At 44.0% G+C, this 21,677-nt stretch overlaps 1 pseudogene; it reads left to right on the top strand.

Annotated features, from left to right (window-relative positions):
- Positions 1-575: 575 nt before the first annotated feature.
- LOC118982558 (free fatty acid receptor 2-like) lies at positions 576-17,656 on the top strand (annotated as a pseudogene).
- The last annotated feature ends 4,021 nt before the right edge of the window (positions 17,657-21,677 follow it).

Raw genomic sequence — 21,677 nt, forward strand, 5'->3', positions numbered from 1 at the left:
AGTCAAGGGCCTCAAAGATCAGGGAGGAAGAGGAAAAGAAAGAACAAAGGGAGCAGGATGTGGATGTGTGTGCAAAATTGCTTGAAATAATTGTCAATGGAAAGGAAACAGAATAGATTCCTTGGGATGCAGAAGAGGGAAGAAGCCGACAAGAACAGTTGTGATCTGGATTCTGGGAGAAATAATTTATGGAGACAGAATTTGGAGGATCAAACTGCCTTGTAAAGAGCTCAGCTATTGACCTTTCCCTTTTTGAACACATGATTCTTCCAAGTACAAAGGCCTGTTATTTGTGAAAGAGCAAAAGGTGATCCAGTTGGACAAGGTTCCACTTGCTTCTGAAACCTGATATATTTGAAAAGCTGTCTTCCTGCCTCCAGGAAAAGGCAAGGGACCTGATTTTGCTTGTGCTTAGGAAAGAGGTTATTGGGATTATGATCCTAGGAAGAGTTGGGATAGAAGGAATGTATGTAGATAAACTTAGCAGGAGAGAGCAGAGTATGGAGTTAACCCTCCAGGAGGAGAGAGAAGAGGTCATAGAAATGGGAAAGGGACAAGGACAAGGTAATGGAGCAATGTTGCTGGTGAGGACTGGGTGCAGGTGAGAGCAGGAGGAAAACAAAAGGTGAGGTTAGTCCTAAGTGGGTGGAAACCTCCTTATTCACCTGGTCCTCTATGAAATTCTCTAATGTGGGAATGAGCCACACAGATATGCACCAATCATTTGTTACCAGTAACAGTTTAATGACTCAAAGCTTTATTTTAAATGTCTACCTTAATAATAAATTAGAGGAGACTTCAGGTGATTCTTGACACGAATCTCATGCATATATGCTTTCTTCAGGGGGAGAGACAAGGGTGAATCTGTAGACATCATACTGGGGATTCTGGTAGTTCTGGTGAAAATACTGATTACATGTGTGGTGCAGAATGAAAACAGGCTGATGCTGAGTAGATTTAGTGATTTTCCCAGAGTCACATGACTGATCTGAATGGTCAGGATTGGAATCCTGGTTATCTGGCCCAGGTCAGGCCCCTTCTCTTACCATACCCAAACCTGTAGGTTTTCTTCGAATTGCTCAGCATGGTATCAAGAATCTGGGCATCTGGGATTCACCTTGAGCTTAACCCATTTTTCCCTCAGGCTTAATCAAATTCCCACTTTCAAAAGTGGAGCTGAGAAACTTGTGTTCAAGCCCTAAGGCAAGAAAAGATGCAAAGATAAGTGAGAAAAAAATACCCTAAGGCAAGAAAAGATGCAAAGATAAGTGAGAAAAAAAGTTACAGTCAGGTTGAGTAAAATTTGGAGAAACTCTGAGACTTCTTCCCTCTTTGTGATGAAGCAACTTGTTTCCTTCCACTCAGTCTACACAGACATTCATTTCCTGTCAGGTATTTCTTGAGCACCTACCATGTGTCAGACACAGTTCTAGATCCTAGGGACACAATGGTGAACACGACAGGCACTGTTACTGCCCTCACAAAGTGTCCTTTCTAGCGGGAACTTGAAGACCTTAGAACTTTTCCTGTGAGAACTTCTGAGACATCAACATTTTTAGGAGACTCATTCTCTCCCTCTCCCTCTTGAGAGGGGGGAAGATGCTAATGAAGTAACCTGGCTAGAAAGCAAGGAGGTCTTCTTTCTCCATGACACACAAGAAGCAGAACAGGGCTCAATTTGAAGGGTTACCAATAACCACTTGGTGAAACAGGGAGAGGAGATGCAATGAAGCTGAGAATAAATTCAGCTTCATTTGGGTCTGGGGAGCCCATGGTCAAAGGATTCTGACCCCATCTTTTCTCTCTTCAGGAAGGATGGCCCCAAGTCCTGGATGCTTGGGATTTTTCTTTGTCTACACTATATTCATTCTCACTGATCTCCCTGCCAATCACCTGGCCCTTTGTGAGGTGTGTCTACCAGCCCCACCCTTCACCTGACACTGGTGGATCCTCTTGCTGCTACCCCTGCCCTTCAAGATAGTCGAGGCTGCATCTGACTTCCACTGTTACCTGCATGAGATAGTCTGCACCCTCACTGGCTATGGCTCCTACAACAGCATGTAGCTGCTGGCTGGTATTAGCGTTGAGCACTACCTGGGAGTGGTTTTCCCAATACCGTACAAGCTGTTCCACCAGCCTGTGTATTGAGTGATTTCTGCTTGGGTCTTTTGGACCTTGTCCTTTGAACACTGTAGCATTGTGATTACTGTTCAATAACTTACTAAACAATGTGATGAGTGATGCCAAAGGCTTCCCTGCCTCCTATTAGAACTTGCCACAAGGGCGGCTGGATGTGGTACCTCCTGTGAGGTTGGAGTTTTGTCTTGTCCTCTTCATCCCCATGGTGGTCACCATTTTCTGCTACTGGCACTTTGTGCATGTCATGCTCTCCTGGGCCCAGCTAGGGCCCTGGAAGTGCCGGAGAGCTGTGGCTGGTCACTGTGACCCTTCTCAAGTTCCTGGTCTGTTTGGGGCCCTACGGTGTGGCACATGTGGCTGGGTTCTTCCACAAGAAAAATCAAAGCTGTGCACAGTGCTGCTCAATGCTCTTGATGCTTGCATTGACCCCTTCATTTCCTATTTTCCCTCCTGAGCTGTCCACAAAGCCTTCGATGAGAGGCTACAGAGGCTACAGAGCTTGGGTAGATAACAGTTGGAGAACCAGCTGCAGAGAGAGGAAATGGGAACTTAAGTATGGCCAATGTCAGCTCCACAGGAGACTAATTTGCCAGTTTGTTACATCCTTGCGGAGGAAGGCTAAAAAAGTGGGAACGGTAAAACAGAACTTAAGACCAGTTCTGTGCCTAGCTTAAGAAGCAAAGAAGAGCATCTCAAATCCAACTCACACGTCTGAATGAGTGTTTTTGTTCTTCTCCCCGGAGTTTACATTTCTTTATTTATGGCTGGTACTGCTTCGCAGTAAGCCACAAGCTCTGTTATCCTACAATATCAGTTTTGGAATTCTTTATCTTTCCAATTCAGTATCTATAAGATGGTAGCATTCATTTATCTACTACAGAGAGTTTGTTATATCCTTGGTTCTGATTTGGTCAGGAGAGGGATTCCACGTGCTGGGTTTTACCATCCAACACAGACAAGAGTCTGGACAGCCAGACAGAATTCTGCATGTGAACCCAACAACCAGCACCCCAATCAAAGCAATCGCTGGCTCAGGTCTATAAAATGTGCAAGAAAAGAAATAGTTCTTGAGTGAAGAGTCAGTGCTAGTGTGAAGAATCTCGAGTCAGGACACTTAGTAGTTATGTCCTCTTTCCAATCCCCACCATTCTGCATTTGTGCCTTCTTTTCTCCTTGATCCATCTTGCCAGAGGTCCGTTAATTTGTCTTTTAAAAAATGAGATCTTCCCTAATATTTTTGTTTTCTATTTTATTAATGTCTAATTTTACCTTATTGTTTCCTTCCTTCTACTTTATTTAGTCTTATCAGTTGTTCCTCTTCTAGTTTGATGCTCATTCAATTTTTGTGCCTTTGCTGATATATGTATATAAGGCCATAAATTTCCCTACAAGAGCAATTTTAGTGGGGTGCTACAAGTTTTGATTTGCAGAATTTTTATTATTTTGAGTTCTAAATTGGCTCTAATTTCCATATAATTTTATCTTTGACTCTTGAGTTTAGCAACGTTTCTTAGTTTTTAAGCGCATGCATTTTTTTCTTGATCCTTTTATTATTCATTTCTAACTAGACTGCACTGTGGTCAGAGAATATTGTTTGAATGGTACTAGTTCTTTAGAATTTGTTCAAAATTACTTTCTGACTTAGGATATAGCCAATCTAATGTTCCAGGTATGATAAAATATATATATAGATTCTGCAGTGTTGTGTTCTCTCTATGTGCCTTAGATTAAACTTCTTAATTTGTGATGCTCCAATATTTATAGTTATTGATTTTGCCTACTTGATCTATCAGTTACATGAGAGATATGTTGTATGTTCTTCTGTGATGGTGAATTTGTCTATTTCTCCTTGTTCCTCTGTCTTCCTGGTGAATTGAATGTTTCATTATTCCTTTTGCCTTAAAATCTATTTTGAGTGATATTTAATATAGCCACACCAATTTCTTTGTTTTTTGTTAGTATTTGCCTAGCATATCTTTGCCTATCCTTTTACTTTCAAACTTACTATATCCTTATGTTTTAGATGTGTCTTTAACAAGCAGTATATAAAGTATTTGAATTTTTTTGTAATCGAGTCTGACAATTTAACAGTATTTGTCTTTAATGATATCATTTTATTCTTTTATATCTATATAATAATATTTTTCAATATATGTAAATATATGCTTTCCATTTTATTTTTAAACACTTCCATCGAAGTATACAAACATACTGAAATATACATGCATACCATGCTTGGCCATATAAGAATTGTGCTGGTCAAATGCATTATCACAGTGAACACAGCCATTTAAGTAAAAAAAAAAAAAGAAGAAGAAAAAAGAAATATTTACCATTTTATTTTGTGGTTTTTATTTTCTTCACTTTTTAATTTTTCTTTTTCCCTCTGAGATGAAGTTATTTTATTTCTTTTCATTTCTCATATTCTCAGTTCATTTCTCATATTGCTGATTTGGAAATTACATGCCCTTGGAATTTCTTGGTTTGTTCCTCCCTCCTTCCCTTCCTTCTTCTCTTAAAAACCACACACTAAGAAAAAAGTGATTCAGAAGACATTCGAGTACATCATACCTGCACAGGAGCAGTTTTCGAAGTGAGATCTGAAGAGCCTGGCTGGGCCCAGAGACACTTTCAGGAATATGTGAAGTCAAAGCTATTTTCATAATGATGCTAAGATGCTTACTGCTTTTTCACTCTCATTCTCTTACAAGTGAATGTACTTGGAAGTTATTTAGAGGCTACCTGACCTGTGATATCACAACAGACTGAATTCAGAGCAGATGTGAGACTATGTATTTGCCTTCTATTAAGCCAGACATTAAAGAGACTTGCAAAACTGTAAAACAATGCTATTCTTCTCGATCATTTTTGAAAATTTCATTATTTTCATGAAAATATGTTATTTAGATTTATAACATATATAAACATAGAAGAGCTCCTTGGGGTACTCATTAAGTTTTAAGAGTATAAAGGAGCCCTAAGTTCAATAAGTCTGTGAGTTGCCAATCTATTGAAGTGATCAACTGTGCTTATTCTGCTGAACGCAATTGCATATAGAGATGCTACATAAAACATTTTGCTGCCTATTGTAGAAGCATTTAATGATGCAAAATTTTGAGTTAGACTTTAATGCTGCTTGAACTCTCAGAGATGCGATTTAAAGTCTGTCTGGTCAAATGCAAAGCCTTTTGATGCATTACGTATGAGACATAAAAACTGGAACTATTCCCCCATGAGACAGAGTTACAAAACTGGCTAAGATGGATAAGGTATAATTCTGCTGCTCAGGTCAGTACATTTGTCCCTTTATGCTAGTCACTGTTCTGGGTCAAAGTTTCTTTGAACTGGAGTTTTTCTTCTAGCTTTATGGGGCAGGAATACTTCCCCTACACTTAGGTGGTGGTATATTGATCCAAAATATAGGTAGGATTTCTGATCTTAGAAACTGTATGAACTGGAGGAAGGGAAAGCTCAATACTAATTATATTTGGCCTACATCATCGTGACACATAAATGTACCTTTGATTCTTGTCAGCAGATATTAAAGAAAGTCTGTCAGGGCATGGACAAAATAAAACCAAAGGGATGGATACATGGAAGAGACGGACAGATCTCAATGGAGTTGGGGGTGGGGGAAACTGGAACGGATTAGCCAAAGAACATATATAGAGATATATGCATAGTCCATGGACACAGACAACAATGTCGTGAAGTTGGCAGGGGTGGGCAGAGGGAAAGGGGTTGGGTGGAGGAAGGCTAATGGGGGAACAAAGGGGGACATTCATAATAGTGTCAAGGACAAAAAAAAGAAAGAAAGAAAGCACTTCAGGGTAAACATTATGAATATACCTTGTGTGATTTATGTTGAAAGGGGAGCTTCCCAAAGCCCCAGTTTTGTTGTTGGAGTACTCAATAACATGGAGTTTATATAATCTAGTTCAGCCCAGTGTGTGTTGTATCTGCTAGTAAATACACGGGCTCCTGGGGCATTGTGGTAAGGGGGGTGGGGAAAAGGAAGGTTTTCCTCAGCTCCTTCTAGTTTTCAGGTAAATGGTAGGGAGGGTAAACTTCCACTGGAAAAGGACTCTGACTTGAAGCCGGGTTACTTGTTTTATGTAAACTCTTGTGAGAGCTTTCTCCTTAAGATACCATACCGAGAACCAACAGTTCACAGTCATTGAATACGCACCTTTTTGACAACTTGCTAATTGTCTGTGTTACATTAAACAAGTATTATTTGGCAAATATAAAATCGTATTAAACATGCATTTTCAATCCATCCACTCCATCCTACTTGCAAAATCCAGCTCTGAGATCCTAACAAGCTGACTTGGCAGAGGCTCTGCCCTGACTTCCACGTGGGTGGAGAGCTGACAGCTTACAGGAAGTCAACTAAAAGCTTCGCTCTGACATTTACAGGGCATTCCCACAACAGAACCCCACAACGGAGGCAGAGTGCAGAGGGATCAGAGGGAGGCAAGGAAGACCGAACTGATCAGTGGACTTGAAGGTTATAGTTTGACCACTACTCTCACTGCAATCCCTTTTCAAAAAGGAGCCTGAAATCAGAGGCAGGCATTTGTTGCTTTGGTCTTCTTGACAGCACCCCACCTGCCCCCTCTGTGATGTGGTTTGGTGGAGCTGAGATCACTCCTCTCTTTATGCTCCCGAGGTAGCTGTGTGACCCAGAATCTGGGCCATCAGCCTAGTTCCCTGCTGACCACAGCTGTGCTTCGCACGTGTGCAGGTAACTCAATCTAGGCCAGGGAAACTAGCCCAGTCCTTCTCTTTTAACCATTTGGAAGAAAGAACCTCTCTTTCACTGAATTAAACCTGAATTGAATGCTAGCCATTGCTTTGGGGGTCACTTTGAGGAGGGAGGCTGAAGCCAACTGAAAGGAAGGTGGAGCTGCAAAACACCAAGCTCAGGAACTGGACATCCCTTCAGAACAGATACACTCCAGGCTTTTTTAGATCTGAAAACCCAAAATTCTTTTTTAACGTAAGCTGATTTGAATTGGGTTTTCAGCCACGTGCAACCAAAATATATGTCATTTCACAAGCTATCACAGGTGCAGCAAGTCTTTCTTCATTATTTTAAAATTTGGACTAAAACTTTAAGTATGGAAACTTAGAAGCATAAAAAATAAGATATACTCATCATGAAGAAAGGATGCTTGTTAACAGTCATGTTTCTTCCGATTTTTAAGAAGGTAGATTTTTAATCTACCTTGCTGGATTTCCTCTCTTTTTCACCAGAGGCAACATTATTTTGGAATTTAAGTGTGTGTTTTTTGTCCACGAAATGTACTTTGTGCTTTAATTCATAAATACCATTTGGCATTCTTTTGTGTTTTTTTTAATGTCCATAAATATCATATGTTACAAGTCATTCTGTAACTTGCTATTTTCCACCCAACATACCTTTGATGTCTATCCTTTTGATAATCTATCACTGAAGCTTACAGATTTCATACATTTCTTTGGTCTGATGAATACTACTATGCCCTTGTATTCCTAAGCCATTTTACTTTTCCATTCTATTATTTATAAACATTTAGATACTCTCCCATTTTTTCACTAGCATAACAATGCTGCTTTGAACACCCCTACGTATATCTCTTGGTGCGTATATGGCAAAGTTCCTTGGAGGAGGGAAATACTGGCTAGCATGACATGTGTATTTTCAGCAGAAATTGCCAAACTGCTCTCCAAAGTGAGAGCATAAAGCCAGCTTTCTGAAAAAAGGTTCACAACACAGAAGCCCCTGCGTCCCCAGCAATGGTTCTTCCAACCCTGACCCTGCAGCTGACATCAAGTAACAAACGGAGGGAGGAAGCTAGGCCTGCCAACAGGAAAAAGAGTTCAAATGGGGCCTGAGATCCGCGATGTAGCCCAGTGGATTGGCATACACATGGGCTATGGGGGACACACTGGGACAGACAACCTCTCAGAGATGGTCCGTCTCCCCAACTCTTACCTTTCTTAACCAAATTCACAGTGTTATGAACGTTCAAGAAAAGCATAAAGGTAAAATGATACAATAAAATATAGCAGAGAAAGGTTTCTCCCCCATGCTGTTGTTTACATAAAAGTGCACTTGTGCTAGAGAGAAATGGAGACTGGAAGGCTAGGAGTTCTTGGTCCTGGAGGAGAGCACAGTTTGACAACAGAGTAAAGGGAAAATAAGATGCTTGGATCCTGAGGGGGTAGATCCGGGAGGCAGGGGGCCAAGTACCCTGGTTCCTTTGGCTCTGGGCCATATACTTTCACTGCAAGATGGGCCAAGATGACACAGTCCTGTGAAGAGAGAAAGCATAATCTGTCACATGCATCTGTGTCAAATGGCTTCCATGACATTTGACACACACGTGTGCATGTGTGAGCAGAGAAGAGGTGAGAATAAGGCAGAGGTAGTGCAGAGGCAGGGGGTAGGACATTGGGAGACAGAATCAGAGCCCGCCTGCAGACAGCAGTGGGCTATTGAGGACTCCTGGCCCTCTGGGAACATTTTAACACGTGGCCTCGCTTTCTTCTGGGGTGCTTATGTGTCCAGAGATTTAGACAGGTTTGTGAGGCAGAGCTGAAGAATAACCAATTCAACTGGATCCTGACTCGGAAAAACTGGTCAAGTGAGGAGTGTGACCAGGAGCAGGGTGGGAGTACCTGAGTAAACTGGTAGTACGCAAGTTCATTTGGAAGAATCAGCCCAGGGAATGACATCAAAAAAGGAAGCCTGAATTATGAAAGCAGAACAAAATCTGAAAGACCATTTGTGGTTTGAGATCTAGATATTAATTAGATTTGTGGGAACAGAGTTTTGGGGGAAATAGAGAGGGCTGAGTAGTCTGAGAAAGAGCTCAATTCTTGACCTTTCCCTTCCTGAAGGGAAGTTCAAGTGTAAACACTCGTGGCTCATGGGAGACCCTGAGATAGCAGAAGTGTCTATGTCTCTGCACCTTATTCCACACATTGGTGAATGTCTATTTAGGGCTGATCTCCGAGAGCCATCTGCTTGGGAATGGGATGAGGCTAGATGCCCAAATTAGTGAGCAAGTCCTGGAAGAAGTCCTCTTAAATCTGACTCAGAGAAGGAAAGGGATGGGAGGCCCAAGTGATCACAGGAGCAACCAGTGGGAAAACAAGGTGAGATGTTCATTCCCAGTGGAGGGGTAAAGCCAGAACAGTGAAAGATTAAGAAAACTCAATAGGGACTTGAGAGAAATGGGTAGAGAGATTCAACAAGTTGAGATGGGAAGCACAATACCAAACAGAACTGACCTTCCCTATTGGAGTAGAGAAATGCTCTAGTATTCAACTGGCCAGTGATTAAACTGTCCTCACTTTTGCTAACCTGTTTGCTGTGTGGTGACCTCCTGTGAGTGGACACCTGGAGTTTATTTGAGCAAAGCTTCATTTAAGCTCCTGGATCTGGCCATTTCTGAAGCCACCACTTTGGCCCAGACTCTTAAATTACATAGCCAATAAATTTTTATTTTTGCTCAGTCAGCTGGACAAGTTTCTGTTGCCTAAACTCATGATATTAATACAAACCCTTGGTAAATAATTTGTCACTAATAATAAGGAATAGATGTTTCTAAATTGTATCTCATGATATACTTTTTTACATCAATGTATGGTTGCTTCTCGTGCATCCCCTGCAGGGAACTGGCCCCTGACAGAAACTGGCCTGCAACCCAAGCATGTGCCCTGACTGGGAATCGAACCGCGATCGTCTGGTTCACAGGCCCGTGCTCAATCCACTGAGCTACACTAGCCAGGGCTTCATGATATTTTTAGATAAACTAGATTCAAGACTATCTGTATAATAATTTCACTAAATCACTTGTATTCTGACATGCAAGGGTTAGAGCCACAGCTAATGGGCTAGGAATGGCACGTAGCTCTGGGCACGCTGGTAACTGCCTTCACGTACAGTGTTAACAACAATAATTTAAATGAGAAGAAGTATGTTCTGCAGTTTTAAAAGTACCTCTGCACATATTATCACAGTTGAGTCATAAAACAATCCTGTGAGGTTGGTTTCTTATGCCTCCTTCATAAGTAAGGACTCTGAGGTCCAGCGAGGCTCAATGTCTTCCTCAAAGATACACAGCCACGCAGTGGTCACACCTGGACAAGAATCTATGTTGTTCTGTCAGGTCCAGGGCTCCTTTTATTCCACCAGCTTCCTCAAAAATCAGGAGCCAGTGTGTGGGACTCAGGGACAGCAGTTATAGAATTGTGTCCAACGACCTCTGGGTTTGCTACAAGGAACATTAAAGGGATAAATGCTAGGACCCTGTGAGGGGAACTAGGTCCACTGGTGCTTTTGCCTGGGTCCTGGGGGAACAGGAAACATTATAGAGAACTTACTTTCATATCCTTTAACCCACTGTGCCAGCTCTACTAGGCTTCAGGAAGGCAAAAATCCAGTCTCTTCTCCAGAGATACAGACACCTGCCTGCATCCTTGTCTGTCTCTTTCATTCGTTCATTCAACTGTATGTATTGAGTACCAGCTCCACGTGCAGGGAACACTGTGGTGAACAAGACAGAGAAACTACCAGCTTTCATGAAGTTTATGTTCCAGAAGAACACTGAAGTTGAGGAATACTGGTACACCCCTTCAGGCCTAGCATTTGGGCTCTGCAGGAATGAGACACACTTTAGATGATTACTACATAACTGAATTAATAAAAAGACTTCAGCTACTTATCATTTTTTTTATCATGTAAGTGTGGCTTCTTCTTCCCTGTTTCTGGGCCAAAGGGTGGCGAGAAGTAGCAAATACCAAACAAAAAAATAATAATAATACTGTTTGTTTAACCTGAAAGGATGTCCACATATGCATTTCTAATTATTAAACAGAAAGCTTTACTGGGGCAGTATAAAACCAAGACAGTGAGCTGAGAAGCACCTCCCAATTACCAGGAACTGTTGACACACAAAAGGTAAATAAACAATGTTGGGTTTGGATAAAGCACAATGAAGAAAACAGAACAGAGTCCTATAATAAGGAGGAGAGGAGGACCCCTTCCGATGGAGTTGCCAAGGAAGAGATTCCTGAGGAAAGACAGAGAAGTAACCAACTACTGAATTTCTGCTGCAGACACACAGTGGAAAGATGTGGCCCTGGAGCAGAGCCAGATGGGGCAGAGGCAGCTACTTCATTAAGGCACCTGAGGACTTTCTTTTGGAAGCTACAGCCCCCTTGCCCAACAAAAATTCAGAATAAAGCAAGGTTCCCAGATGGCTTCCTATGCTCTGGGGAAAGACTGTCGGTGGCATGGAATAAAAGAAATCAGGAGAGGGCCACACTGCTGGGGACAAGGCAAGAGGTTCAGCTACAAGGGACAGATGTAACCAGGAAGAGGAAAGATCACAGAAAGAGAGCAGGGTCACAGAGATGCTAACGGAGAGACTGCATGGTGCTGAACTGGGCTACAGTTGGGGAAAGGGAGCAGATGAGACCATGGCCAAAGGCAGAGACAAGTCTTCTGCCTATTGGAACTTCCAACTCAGAGGCTATGCCCATTCCCTCTCTGGAGCAAGAGAGGGAATGGGAATGGGAGAAGTTGCGGCTGCGATGATTTGGGAGTCTGTCCAGCAGGTGAGTATAATCAGTCCCATGTGTGTCCACTGGGAAAAAGTTGAGAATTGCTCCTGTAAGAAGTGTAGTTGTCTGCTTACAATTTACAACAGAGAAGTATTTGCAGTTTCACAAAGTGTTTTCACATACATTACTTCCTTTATTCTCCCAAACAGTCCTGCTCTATTCACTGAGAACTACAATCCACAATAAAGTCCAGAGAAAGTAAGTGACTTTCCAAGGCTTCCCAGCTGATCAGACAGGGCCTACGTGGGGATCCAGGTTATCTTCCCAAATGCTTGGCTGACATCTCTGAACTCTGACTTTGGAAAGTGTAGGAAGGACCCAGGCCAAAAGGTATTCAGAGTGGTCAGCTATCTCCCCGTCTGGCTCTGGCTCTTATCTTCACAACAGAGCTATATGGTATCACTGAACACCGGGTATCCAAAATAGGACTTTGAACTTGAGCAACCCCCAAACAGTTACCAGACCCACTCTTCCTCTGTTACAGTGGCTCTCAGACCTTAACACGCACCAAAATACTCTGAAGGGCTGATTAAAACACAAATTGTTGGACCCCATGCCCAGAGTTTCTGATTCAGCAGTTCTGGGTAGGAGTTGGTGCTGATGCTTGCTGGCCCTAGGCCCACCCTTTGGGAACCACTGATCTGTGACATAACAGGGATCTTCCCTATGAGACTCTGGAATCTTTATGGGAAGTAGAAAGGATGAGAGGGCTAGAGGACGAACCCAACAGAAGCTGCTTTTCCATGAGGCACAGGATGGAAAATCTAGTAAGAAAAGAAGTAGCAAGGTAGGATCGAAAACAATCTGTAGGAACCAGTGTGACATGAAGTAGAGGACAGAATGCTGTGGTCCAGCTCGTGTAACGTCATTTTTCATTTACGTATCTCAACTTTTACTATGTCCATGTACAACCTGCATTATGATTAACTTACAGATTTTTTTAAATTTGACTTTTTCTTCACATATAATTTACTCTTATCCTAAACAAAAATAAAATAATAGTAATAACCAGTACTTATAAGTATGCCAGGCACACTCACAATATATTTATGCATGTATGTTCACATGTACATACACACATGTGCACACATATGTCTACATGTTCATTTCAATCCTCACAGCACACCTCTAAGACAGGTGTGTTATTATCTCCATTTTTTCTTTTTCTTTTTAAATTATCTCCATTTTTTCAAATGAGGGCACTGAGGCCTGGAGAAGATGAGGAACCCCACCCAAGGTCACACAGCTAACAAGTAGCAGAGCCAGGATTCTAAGTCACACAGCTGGCTCCAGAGTCTATGCTCTTAACCCCTGAAATTACAGGTTTAGTGGGTTAACTACAGGTTAGGTAACTTGTCAAAGAACACATAGCTAGTAATGGGATGGGAATGGAGATCTGAATACGAGTACGACTCTGAAATCTGTGTGCTGAACTCCTGCACACAGTCCCATTCAGGTTGCCGTTGGTGATGGCAGTGAAGGGGCTGCTGAGCTGGGTAGGAGCTTGCAGCTCAGCCTAAAGAAATCCTGGAGAGAGGGCCCATCTTTGAGTTGAGCATGAGATGCCATCCTGCCTTCCCAGTACCTCTCAGTCTTTAGTCAAAGTGACCCAAAGCTGACTCTCATTAATACATAGCATGAAAATAACTGTTTGGGGTTTTCTTTTCAAATATAAGATTATATTAAACATGCTTTTTAAAAATGCTTACTCCATACCATCCCACACTCCCTCTCCCCAAATATCCCCACCATCCTTGGCTCTTCAGAGATACTACGGGGGTAGTCAGCCAGGCCTAGGAAACAAACACTGGCCTATAGGAAAGTTTCTTAAGACTCTGCAGGGCAGAGTAGAGTCTCTGTCTTCAGTATGATTCCCTGATGGCCCAGGAAAGTGCTGGGCAGGAATGGGGGTGTGTCTTGGAGCTGTGGGGGCTTCCTGTAAAAAAGGAAGGAGGAGAGGCCAGCAGGAAGAAAGGAGGAAGCACTCAGCTATGCCCCAGTTTGGTCCTCCCAAGCCAGAAACTCCTCCTCCTCTTCCTGTTTATACAGGCCTCACACCTGGGGAGGAGCAAATCAAGGGTGCCCCTTAGGTGACTGAGGCAGAAAGGAGGTACCAGCAGGGGTCAAATGTCATGGGAACCAATTGCGACTGGACTCCTCCAGAATCAAGGTTCCTCAGTAATATTCACAGCCTGCAGCCCCTCCTGTGTAGGAGAAGGTGGTGAGACAAGATCCTGGGAGGAAAGCAGCACTCTTCTTCCCTGACATTTCCTTGCCAGCAGAGTGCCATTCGCTCAAATCCGGAATGTTATGAACATCTATAGAAGACAATAAGCAAAATGACACAAGTCTGGGTAGTCAAGAGGAAAAGATCAGTGTTTTCCTTTTTGCTCCTCTTCACCTGGAGAGCAGGTCTCAGCAGAGGGGGAGGGGGAGGAGTGACGCCTGGAGAGAGAGTGGAGGGATAACTAACAAACAGCAGGTCCTCCCAAGGGTCTCTCCATCGTCAGGCTCCCCTGAGACCTGGGGAAGAACAAAGTTCTGACAGACAATGCAGTGAGATGCACTTGCACTCCAGCAGGTCACCAGCGGGTCTCCAAAAGCCACAAGTTGCTTCATTTCACTTCTGTGCCTGAACTCTTCGATGGCCTCCTGTTACCTGGACAATAAAGTCCCCACTCCTGGCCTTGGACTCCAGAGCCCACCGTGATGAGCTTCCCTCCTAGAGTCCTGTCTCTGACCTCTCTTCCCCTCACACCCTCTCATACTCATTTTGCTTGGCCACACTGGCCCCCTTTCTGTTCTCCCATCACTCCATGCTCTGTGTTGTCCCAGGGTCTTGGGACAAAGGGTCTGGTCTGTCCAGAGTGCTGCCCCCCAAGCCCCCACCCCTGTGTACGGAGCATGTCTTCAGGGCTCTGCTCAAGTTCCACCCCTTAAGAAGCACTTCCTGCCACTCAGCTAAGGCACTCAGCTCCCATCCCAAGCTACTCCATTAGATCCTCCTATTTTATTTCTGTCATAGAAGGGGCCACAACAATAAATTACCATCTATATTCATGTAGATACTGTTTTATTCTCCCCGCCCACTGGAATGTCAATTCCTTGATGGTAGAAACCGTGGCTCTCTTATCTGGTGCTCTAAACCCATTCATTCATGAAGAGGTGAAATACACGATCTTGTTGTCACTTTGCCCTCAGCGGCCCAGTCCGAGAGACTGTCAGTTGTGCCTGAGGAGAGTAGGTTCTCCTGGGCCCCCAGAGAGAGGACACTGGGAGGGGAGAGGAGGCGGCACAAGAGACCAGGGCTGGAAGACTGGGACAGACAGGATGTGTGGCAACAAGAGCTGAGCCTGATTCCGTAGACAGCGAGGAGCTTTGTGGTGCCAGCTGGACTCAGAACATTTTTCTGGGCTGACTGGAGCCCCTGACCTTGGAAGCCAGCCACCCAGTTTCAATGAAATGTACTTCACTGGCTGAGGAATGCCGTGTGATGCAAAACTGGAAAGATTAACCTGCTTTGACTAGTTCATGCTGGGAAGAGAACAGGAACTTAATGAACTTGCCATGAACTTGAAATAGTCCATAGTCTGGGGTGGAGGTGGGGAAGAAGGGAGATGAAGAGAGAACAGAAGGAAGGGGAAAGAAACAGCCAGAGGGTAAATAGAAATTACGAGGAAGGGTCCTCAGAAATACTGGGTGCCTGGATCATCTATGTGGAGAGCAGTCTGGGAGAGCAGTCAGAACTTGCATGCAGAGAGATGGTTAGATTTGCAGGGACAGAGACTTGGGGAGAAGCAGAGCAACTGGCTGCCTCCAAATGCCCTTCTTTTCTCTGACAAGTGACTCCTGTGGATGAGACAGTTCTGTGGCCATAGACAGAGCAGCCGTCGAGGTGCCTTCAGACTTACATGCCCTCCCAGAAGCCTGGAGGCTCTCCCTGGGAACACTGTGGGAAGCACCCTGACCGTTGTTTGCGTCTGGGAAAGAGGGATGCTGGAGCACGCCAGACGGCACTCGGACTTCCAGAGGACTAAGTGGAGGGTGTCGCTCTGGGGAACAATCTGCCGGGCGGCAGCAGTGAAGGAAAGCAGATAGGATCAGAATGTGGATGCAGGTAGATTTTACACTGGTGCCAGGCCAGACAGGAGCCCCCAGGTAGGCGGTCCATCCGTAGCCGTGCCAGGAATATCTCTCCACTCACCTGGTCCTCTGAGTCTGTAGTTCTCAAAAAATGTGTTGAAACACACTGGTGTGTGGCAACCAGAGGCAAGAAATAGAAGTCAAAGGTCCCTGGTAATATTGAAAGGACCAGGGTCTGAGAGTTTCAGTAAACAACACAGTGAGGGAATACAAGGTAAGCTGTTACAATGTCAGTTAGGAGTATTTCACTGCACTTTCTAGAGGGAGCAAGAAGGTGAAACATGGCCGACTGAAATTTCACTGGTCATGAGAGTAGCAGGTCCTGACATAGAATCCCTCCTCTGGTGCCAGAAAGTTGTCCTCTCCCTTTCTCACTGTCTGTGGTTCGAACAAAGCTGACCCTGGCCCTCAGTCACATGCTATAGGCATGTGGGTCTGGCCAAACTACTCTGAGCCAGCAGGGTCAGCCCGGAGATCTTGGCTGGAACCCCAGGACAGGAGACACTCTCTCTGCTCAGGCTGTAATCCTAAATGGCCAAAGGCCACTGCGTGGCAGAGTCTAACTGAAAAAAAGAGCTAAGTTCTTTTTTTCCCTCCAACTAAGCTCACCCTCTTCAGGAGGGCCTGAGAAGCCTCTGAGAGGATATGAACCTGACACCCGTACAACTTGCAGACAGAAATGTTTAACTACTCATCTTTGTGTGGCAGGAGGGCACTTCTGAAACTTCAAAATTCTTGTAAGGACATTTCTTATCCAGGAAGGGTAGAAGTGGAAAGTCTGGGGTGTCTAGAAGGGGGTGAGGGCAAGTGAGGAGTTGGGAGGTTCAGGATAGGAAATCTAACAAGCAGAGTCCTTACCCCATCAAGGAACTTCACTAGTGGTTTGACTGGGAAGAGGGAAAGGAGGCATCATCAGATTTTTCAAAGAAGCAAATGGTAGAAGCTCAGTCAGTTAAGCCTGAGGAAAAGCACCCAAAATTAGGGAGGTGCTTTGTTCTAATTTTCCTTAAGCAGAACATTCTCAGAGAGGTTCGCTTGATTCGACAATTCTCTTCAACGATGACAAGCCTAGCAATCTCATCCATGTCACTAGCCCGATGCATCCTGGTAAAAGTCTATTTCCAAGGCTCTTTGCAACTAGGTGTGGTTATTTGACTAAGTGTGGGCCAGTAAGTTATTAGCAGAAGTGTTGTGTGGAACTTCCAAAAAAGTGTTTTAAATTGAGAAGGTATGAACACTTCTTCCCTTCCTCTATTCCACTGCCTGCCAGGAACACAGATATAATGGCTGGAGCTTCAGTTTCCATAGTGGGCCATGAAGACAAAGGCTACCCTAGAGTTGACAGAGTAGAAAGGACTTTAGAAGTCCTCCTGGGACTGCTAAAGACAGTTGTGGATTACATATCTCCAGGCTGCTTTGGTATGACAGAGAAATATAATTCTACCTTCTTTCTACCACTATGACTTGGAGATGCTCTATTATGTGCAGTGCAATCTAGTCCTAACTGACTGGAGTTTCAGTATATATCATCTTTATAACACACTGAAATTTCTACCTTCAGTTTTTTAGGACATTTTAAATAGAAGTTTTAAAAATGAAATTAGAATAATGTGAAGCAAAAGAAAGCAAACATATCACTAAAGCAACCACTAATGTGGTCCTCTTCTTCTCTTTGGTTCTTGTATCACTCGTTTTCTTTCCAGCGTTTATCACGGTTAGTATCCCTCTCTACGTGGCAGAATTGGAAGAGCGGTAACCCCCGGTCTCAGAGGGTTGCTGACTGAGAGGGGCACAGAGGGGCCTTTTAGGGCAATGAAAATAATTTGTATCTTGACCTACGTGGTGGTCGCCCAACTACATACATATGTTAAGTCATCATATGTATGTATATAGGTGTACGTGTGTACTAAGATCAGAACACTCTATTGTATGTATGTTACACTTTAATGAAAATAATTTATAAATTTTTTTCTAAAATTTCATACTTTTAATGGCCACCATAAATGTTTACTTAGAAATATTTTTCCCATATTTTCAGTTCAATAACTATAGAAGTTTGGTACTCTCCCCTTATTCCTTACCCAATTTTGTCAATTGGGAAAGTGCCCAGGTAATAGTCCCATGCCCAGACACGCTTGCAGGAGGTGTCATGACACATAGTGCTAGCCAGTGGGGAACAAGCAAAAGTCGGCTAGGTAGGTCTTTTAGAAAAGCTATAGTTTTCTCGATTAAAAAAGGGATACATTGGGGTGACGATGATGGGTCAGTGAAGATTCATCAAGTGTAATGAATGTGGCGCCCTGGAGGGGGCGCTGACAATGGCAGAGCCTATGCACATGCGGGGTCTGTGGGGAATCTCTGTGCCTTCTTAATGTTGCTGTGACCCGAAAAGTGCTCTATAAAATAAAATATGTTGAAAAATATGTTAAAGACAGCTTTTCTTAATATCATGAAATGAAAAGCCAAAAGTAGGGAGGCAGGAAAGCTAGGAGGAGCCAGCTTTGTGGAGGACTGCTCCTGAGCAGCTGTACCAGCCTTGGACGCCCTATTTCCTTCCCATGTCATGAGAAAAAAGATATATGTTCAAGCCTCTGTGATTAGAGTTTCCTGGCCCATTTGGCAATCTGTGACTGAGATGTAAAGCTTTTAGTTATCTACGTGGCTAAAACTTCCTGGGACGTAAGGGGACTCTCAGGTGCTAATTCACTGTGGCTTGGCAAGGGCCCAAGGCAAAAAAGGGGAACCCCATAGACCTCTTCGAAATACAACCTCCATCTGCATACTCCTGTGACCCTTTCTCCTGATAACAGTCTTCACGGTCTCTCTGGGAACTGAATTCTTCTGGCAGAAGGAGGTAGGGGAGAATGACTCAACATGCAGAGAACCTGGGTTCATAAAACTTTTCTGGGAGCTAGTAGTAGAGTATTACATCACTGCATCACTGTTTCTCAATCTTTTTAACCAATTTCCACTTTTGATCAACACACACTGTATTTTCCATAGTTTGTACTAAGAAAACCAGGGCTTTCCCCTCTCCTGAAAAATTCCCAAACATTTTCAAACCACATGAACTACCATTCCCCTCAGCCAGGAGCTTCTGATAATCTCACCACACCTCTTGAGACTCAGTGATCTAATTTGAGTTTCTTCAGAGTCTGAAAACCTGACAGAAACCCTGGTAACTCCAGTGATACCACAACTACTGGGGGAAGTCACATGGGTGACTGAAGCAGGTTAAGGGACAAAAGCGGAGGGAGGGCTTAGAAAAGGAACAGAGAGCATACAGTTTTGCACCAGTTTGGCTCACCTTTGGCACCTGACTGCACGCACATCCAGCTTTAATGAGGGAGTCTGTACCACTTGCACTTTCAGAGGCTGTCTTTCCCATCCTTCTTCACTCGAGGTCAACACTGAAAAGCAGTCCAAAGGTGGCCTGAGCCTGTGAAAGCTACCCAGTGGTCTGGCCTGAAAGCTGTGTGTGTGTGTGTGTGTGCCCAAGGGGACGAGGCAATGAGGGGTGGGATTCGTTTTTCGATCCAGTTCCTGGTCTGAAGTTCAGCTCTCTATAGATAGCAAGTGGAGAAGGGGGTCAGCAAGGAAGGAAAAGTTCAGACAACCTCTTAAAGATTTCAGTAATAAAGGAAGAGTCTCCTCCCAAGTTTTTATTTCCGTTTCACAATCAAATCCAGACTCTTATAAACATTCATGCCCATAAATGTTAAACAACACTGTGAATCCAGTAGCAAAATAAATAAATAAATAAATGGTGTCATCTCTCTATTCTTTGTGTATTCAAACTTTTTAGAGACACGGAGGGAGGGACCAATGAAAGGCCATATCTGGGATCTGGGGTTAGAGCAGCAGCTAGAACATGGGAAGGGCTGGGAGTTTCCAAGGACCTGGAGAACTGGGGTCGAAGGTCATTCCTTCCTTCTTGATTTCAGGGAAAGAGTGAAAGCTACTGTCAGAAAGCCTGATCATGTTGGAAGTAGGTGACATGACACCCTGGCCTGTGCCTTCGGATCTGCCTGTGTGGCATCTACAGGACTTCTAGGGTCTGCTAAGGAAGTTGGGTCTAACCTGTACCCTCCCAGTACAGTGGGGGACAAGTGCAGTGGTGAGCACCATGACCCCAGAGCCAGACAGCCTGGGTCCCAAGTTTAGAGTTCAGCTCTTCCATTCATCAGCTGGTTGACATCAGGCAAATTACTTAAACCTCTCTACACCTCAGTTTTCTCTTCTGTAAAATGGGGATGTGTTCCAACCTCACAGAATGTTTTAAGGATTAAATGAGTCTGTCTTTGTAAAACTCTTTAGCACAGTGCCTAATATGATACACGTAGTATCATATGAGCAGTAAATGTTGGCTGTTGAACTGATTTCCTATGTCTGCTCTAACAAATTGCTACAAACTTGATGGCTTAACACAACACAAATTTATTTTCTCACAGTTCTGGAGCCCAGACATTCAAACCCAGTATCACTGGGCTAAAATCAATGTGCGGGCAGGACCATGGTCCTTGTGGAGGCCCCAGAGGAAAACGCATTCCTTGCCTCTTCCAGCTCCTGGTGGATGTTGACATCCTTGGCTTGTGGCCACATCACTCCAATCTCTGCTTCTGTGATCACATTACCTTCTCCTCTTATGTCTGAAATGTCCCTCTGCCTCCTTCTTCTAAAAATATTTGTGATTGCATTTAGAGCCCAACCACATAAACATGGATAATCTCCCCATCATAAAATTCTTCATCACATCAGCAAAGTCCTTGTCTGCCATGTAGAGAAAGCAATATTCACAGCTTCCCAAGATGAGGACATGGGTCTCTTTTGGAAGAACCATTATGCAGACACTGCAGCTGGAGCTATTGGCCAGGAGAGGAGTCTGATGAACAGTGAGCAGGTGGACAGAGGAAGGAAGGAGAGGTCTCTGCACAGCGAGGGTGTGATATGGCTACCAGCAGTGGGGGGCAAAAACATGGGATGCCCACAACAGAGGCCACGAGACACAGAGTCCAAAGATGCTGGCGCTCGACCGACCCTTCTTATTTCTCTTCTTTAGTAGCACCAGTACTGGGGATGGATGTGAAAGGCTACAGAGTAGGAGGATACCACTACTGTAGAGCCAGAGGAAAGGCCGCACAAGTGGCAACCAAAAGAGGAGATGCAAGCAGGCAAGAGTATAAACTGTCACCTCACACCTTCATAAAGCCACTGCAAGGGCCCCAAAGGGCAATAACACACATGGAAGCAGCATGAAGTGTACTGGCACAGGACGGCAGCGAAATCTCAGTCTGTTTGGAGGCACTGGTGCAGGTCCCCTGCCCTCCTACTCTCCAGCAGAGTTCCATTTCTCTCTGGCATCTTGCAGTTCTTCATTCATTTTTATGAAAGGTATTTACCCCAAAGCCCACCTGACTCTCTTTGCCCCCACTGCCATGCTATCCTGAATCCACACCACCACCAGTCCTCCCTGAATGACCACAATCTATATCTAGTTGATCTCTCAACTTCCAACTTACTGCCTCTAGAGACCATTCTTCACACAGCAGCCAGTATGATCTTATCCAATCAAAAATCTCATCATGTCACTCTCCTCTTATGGCCCTTAAGTGACTTCCCCCTGCTTACAAGAGGAATTCCGGCTCTTTACTGTAACCAGTATAAGGCCCTGCCATAGTCTGTCTCATCTCCTACTGTAACTGTCCTGGTTTACCGTGCTCTAGTCACACTGGCCTCTCTGTCCCCCCAACACAGAAGTGCTTTCTGCCTTGTACTTA

The sequence above is a fragment of the Sturnira hondurensis genome, unplaced genomic scaffold (genome assembly GCF_014824575.4).
Source record: "Sturnira hondurensis isolate 20B ecotype Veracruz unplaced genomic scaffold, ASM1482457v3 Scaffold0025395, whole genome shotgun sequence".
Lineage (NCBI taxonomy): Eukaryota > Metazoa > Chordata > Mammalia > Chiroptera > Phyllostomidae > Sturnira > Sturnira hondurensis.